Genomic DNA, 6,270 nt, shown 5'->3' on the forward strand with positions numbered 1-6,270 from the left:
AGTTCACAGAATATAAAAATGATAAACGTACTTTAATGCTATTAATTTAATTAATGATATAATTAAATATAAAATCAAAGTGAAAAAAGATTTTATTATTTATAAGATAGAGATATAGAGTTTCTAAACTACATTGATACTGTTTATAAAATTACATGCACTATTATTGTTATGTTTTATTCGCAATCAAGAAGAAGTTGTTTGAAACTAATTACTACTACTCTATTCTAATGCCAATTAAATACTCATGTTTTTGTTTATTTAGTTCTTATGTGCAAGAAATTATATGTGGATGGTGGCGTAAGCTTTCTAGTTAAATGCTTGTCCGCGGTCGTCTTTAAAAATCATAAGGTATTCGCGGAGCACCCTGGGGGAGAAAATTGCAACTTTTGTTTTTTGAGATAGCTAACTTCCAGACATGGAGCCTACTTTAGAAGGCATTAAAATGTAAACGTTTTATTTCTTTACAGTATTGTATATACTTTACTTAGCTGTATATACTTAGAGATAAAAATTGAAATGAGCAAGCTGTGCTAGTTTTGGTTATTTAGTTTCGAGAAATTATTTTGGATCGCCTTTATTTTGTATTCCAAATAAAAATGATGAATATAGCATAAAATAAAGACGTCAACAATTAATAAATGTACTTACATGACAGAGTTTGTAATGCCATTACAAACCATTACTAATGTGTATGTAATATAATAATATGTTATAGATACAAACATTTCATCAACTGTATATCTAGGTGGATGTCTAAGGGTATAAATGGTTAGTATTACATATTCAGAGTATATTTATTTGAAACAGTTTGAAGATCGGTTTATATGGATTTTGTTGAAAACGTCGTGATATTTTAATATAATTTTAGCTTCTTTATAATCTGATTTTTTATTGTTGTATTGATCTTTTTATAATTAGCTGCAGTAGTGTTTGTCGTCAATTTATTGTATTCATCTTTAGATAGCTTGGATAAGTTTGAAGTCTTATCTGCATACGTGTAGATATATTTCAATTTTTCAATAAAAGAAACGTCATTTTTATTTTGGAAGTTGCGTTAGATCTTCCTAAGCTAGAAAATTTTAATTATTTCAAATAAATCGTTTTCAAACGCACACATATCTGCTGAGGGTAATGCGGTGTGTTAATGCTATAAAATATAAAGTTTTCATTAATTTCGAAAACTGTGCTTCTATTTACAAAAAAGCTCTAACAAAGTCTGGGCATAGCAGCAATACACAATATCGCCCTTATTTAAATTTATTCAAAAATAATTATGATACTAATAGACGCAAACGTAACATCATAAGGTTTAATCCCCTTTTCAGTAAGAATGTTGTCACCAAAATAGGAAACCTTTTCTTGAATTTAATTGGCTTACATTTTCCAGTGCATCACAAACTTCACAAGTTTTTAACAAAAATACCGTCAAAATAAGTTATAGCTGCATGCCAAATAGCAGTACTATTAAAAGTCACACAAACAACACATTTTGCGCAGTAAAAATATCGATAATGTTAGAAACTGAATCTGTATAAATATAACTGCGTGTCCTTTAGAAAATCAATGCTTAACCACCTAACGTCAATCGTGCTGAGAAATCTTATATTTTTTTAAGCGAAAATTCCATCAAGATCAGGTTTGCGAACAACATAAAATCTTTGAATTTAGTCAGATATAAAAACTGAACTTTCTTAAGATACTTGGAAAGTTAAGGAAACAGGTATTATACCGATAATAAAGTGGAGTATGATTAAAAAATGCCAACCCTATAACCCATCTTCAAAAAGATGTAATCTTGGCATAAATGAGAAATAGTTAATTTCGATATAAAATCAAAAATTCTTCTTAAAAAAAAATGAAATGGTTTCGGCATGTTGAGAGAAAGAAGTTTTACCACCGCATTTCGGTTAAAATAATTCCCTTTTGACGTGAAAACTGACGTTTGATCTCGTTGCAACACAGACTTGTATTTTTATAACGGTTTTTATTTTAAAGGTTTTGTATAATATGGCTGAATGATTGCCGAGTGGCATGAAAGTTAAATTACCATAAAAAATGTAAATTAAAATTGTATTCTTTTCATTTGAATGAAGTAATTATTCTTCATATTATTGATACTTTATTATTATTATTTTGTATTATTACTATAATTATTACATATATCATTATTATTTGTTTGACAATCTTTTCTTTTTTTTCTCTCATTTACATTTGTATGTTTTTTAGGTGTCACTCCATTGGCTAGTTTGTAACTATATGAGTGGCACCTAACTTACGATCAGCATTTGTAAATTTTTATTGATATGGTTTAATAAAAAAAAAAAAGAAAAAAAAAAGTAGTTTAATATATTTTGACCTGTTTTATAAATTTCAATCACTCTTGAACCGACAAAGTATTATATCTAACACACACACACACACACACACACACACACACACACACACACACACACACACACACACACACACACACACACACACACACACACACACACACACACACACACACACACACACGCACGCACGCACGCACACACACACGCACGCACACACACACACACGCACGCACACACATATGTATATATGTATATATATATATATATATATATATATATATATATATATATGTATATATATATATGTATATATATATATATATATATATATATATATATATATATATATATATATATATAATAAAAAATTAATTACAAAAGTACTATGCAATGTCCGCTTTGATCACGTTTATTAAAAATTTGATTTTGTTTTCACGGCGACTTTTTGATACCGGCTCATTTTATTTTTTGTTTAATAGTTTCACTTTTGATGTTATTATGTGGTACTTTTCAGTTAAGCGAAGGTTGCATAATTTTCCTCCTAATCTAGAATTAACAGTAAAATCAAACTTAAAAATTGTAAATTTTTTAAATGTTACTTTAATATATAGGATTGTTTCTTTTGATCATACAGAAAACCAAGTGACCACCCATTGTACATTAAGGTTTATTTAAACCACCCTCCTAAAATTATCAAATCCATACTAACGATGTTGTCCAAACGAATTACCAAGATTTTATCAAACAAAGACATTTTTGACAAAACTGCGCCGTTTTATTATAACGCCTTGGCGTCTGATGGTTATCAAGAAAAAAAATGTTATAAACCAAATCATAAGGCAACAACATCAAAATCAAGATCACGTTATTCTTAATACATCACTCAGTATTTTAAGCTCATTTTACCATGTTATACACTATGATAATGATTATCTTTACACAATGCCATTGTCTAAAGATAATGCCATTGTGTAAAGACAATGCCATTGTGTAAAGATAATCATTATCATAGTGTATAACATGCTATTATTCGCTATTATTCGCAATAGGACTGCCAATCGATTTATTTAAAATTATTATTATTGTTCAAAAAACTTTATTAGACTATTTGTGTCATATAGAGTCATTGTTCCTACCTGGTCTCACTAGCTTTTACAAAAATAGAATTTTTAATTAGCCATGATAGTTCAAATAACAAACAAATACGGAATAAATACAAATCGATTATTATGTTTTATCAATATAATACTGTTAGTATAATTTTGATATCATCCAAGTCCTGCTTTTTAGTTGTGTTTTGGCTAAAATTGTTCTGAAAGTTGTTTAAGTAGTTTTTTCGTTTTCAAATCAAAATTTCTAATCACGATGAGGATTTTAACAAAATTTTTACCAGAAATAAATTTTTTGTTGCACTAAAATATTTACTTTTATTGCACTAAATGATTTATTGCAGTAAAACTGAAAAGATGAATTTCGATATAAATTACTTTAGAGTTTGTTCTGATATTTTTATTACAGGTTTACTTTTTTGATTTTATTTTTATTTAAGATTATTTAAAATTAATCAGTAAACTTAACAGTTTACATAATTTTACATTTACAATTGACAGAAATGAATTGGTTGAAAACACAGCTGCATTTTAAATCAATCATTGGATCAATTTTTTTCTGTTAAATGTTTTTACAGACAAGGTTATTCACAAATAGTTTAAACTAATCAAGTCAAGACCCAATAATAATAATTACAATGATAATACCTTTAGATATACATAGTTACTGTAGCAAACATGTTTTTTTAATTTTATAATACTAATTTCACTTTCAATATACTATTTTCAAAATGTATGGACTATAGTTACAAATGTGACAAAGTAAAATTGTAAAAGTGTAGTAAAGTAAAATTATAAAATGTGCTTAAAGTACAATTTGTAAAATAATGTCTATTAGATAATCTAATTACAATTTTTATACTAACATTGTATTCTATGCGTAACAATAGTACTATCTAATGTTGCGTAGTTTAACTTAATTTATAACAGAATTGTCATAGTTTAACCAATTTATGCTTAAAATATACAAAAATTATATTTTTTTGTAGTGTCCTTAAAGATAAATCTATCTTCAGACCAATTTGATTTAATGTTTTCTGATATGGTCTTAGAAGATGAGATGGTAGTGGCTCTTCCTAATCCATATGAAACTGTTGTCAAGGCTATTGGTAAAATTACACACATATGTATAACCATGCTATTTTGTTATTATATTTTTTTATATTCTATATTTTTCTTCTAAATTAAGTGAATATTTTCTTTACTTGTCTTATATTCGATATATTAATTCTATTTCATCTTTTTCAGAATCAGATCTACCATTGCAAAGAAAACCATATAAACCTACATTTATGGAAATGTTGAATTCAATTCCAATAACTTCCTTAATGTAAAAATAAAAACAGGAATATTAAAAACAGATATCTCTGATCATTTTCCCATTTTCATTATTTCACGAAAATGTAATAAAAATGATATTCAAAAAAATAAAAAAATAACAACAAGAATAATAAACGACTCCTCAGTTAAACATTTTCATAACCTTTTATCATATGTTAACTGGGATGGCCTATTCCTGAATCAAAACTCTGAGAAAGCCTACAATATATTTATATCAGAGTGTTATAAATATCATAACAAAGCATTTCCAGAAGTTTCAAAATTGGTTAAAACAAAACACGCTATTAAACCCTTGGATTACTAAGGGTATTCTTGAATCTCCTAAAAAAAACAACGACTGTAAAACAAATTTCTTAAAAAAAAGACCATTCGTAATGAAACTAATTATAAAAACTACAAACGACTCTTTGAGTCAATTGTAAAAAAATAAAAAAGATATTATTCAGATCAATTAAAAAAGCACTCGAATGATCTTCAAAGTACTCGGCGTATTATTAAGGAAGTCATTGGTAAAAATAATTCTGACAGAAATATTATTCCAAAACTACTCAAATTTAATAATAGCTACGTTTTAAAGAAACAATTAGTGACTGAAACACTCAATGAGCTTTTTGTATATGTTGGTCCTTCATCAGCATCAAAAATTGAATCGACACAAACCAGCTTTGATGCATACTTGGTTTCTAATTACACTAATATTACTAATACTATACTAATATTATGTCTAATGAAAAACTTACTGTAGAAGAATAATTAGTCACGATTTCTTTAAGCAAGCCCAAAAAAAGTATAGGAGCTGAGAATATAAGTAGTAGCATCAATATAAATTCAATAAAATTCATTACAATCCCACTCTTGTATATATTTATTTTACCTTAAAAAGAGGGAGTTTTTCCGGAAAAGTTAAAAATCGCTAGAGTTGTCCCAATTTTAAAAGTAGGTGATCCTTATGACATTACTAATAATAGACCGATCTCAATTCTTACATGTATTTCGAAAATTCTAGAATGAATTATGTATAATAGACTCTATTCTTTCTTAAGCAAAAATAATTTTTTGTGCAATAAACAATTTGGTTTTAAATCTGGTCATTCTACTGATGACGCAATCTTAATCATATAATTCTTTTATTCAAACTCGAAATCTACGGTATAAGGAATTCAAACTTGGCTCGGTTTAAAAGTTACTTATTTAACAGGAAGCAATATATTTCATACAAAGATGGAAAAACGGATAATATGACTATCACATGCGGTGTTCCCTAGGGTTCAATACTAGGACCCCTCTTAATTCTAGTTTATATTAATGATTTAAATAATTTTTCTAATATTTTAAACTCAATTTTATTTGCCGATGATACTAAGATTTTAATATTTTATTTTTAACAGTAAACAAAGAACTTGATAAACTAAGCCAATGGTTTAAACCCAATAAACTATCCCTAAACATTAATAAAAATAAACACACATTATTCCATCATG

Source organism: Hydra vulgaris, chromosome 12 (assembly GCF_038396675.1).
Source record: "Hydra vulgaris chromosome 12, alternate assembly HydraT2T_AEP".
NCBI lineage: Eukaryota > Metazoa > Cnidaria > Hydrozoa > Anthoathecata > Hydridae > Hydra > Hydra vulgaris.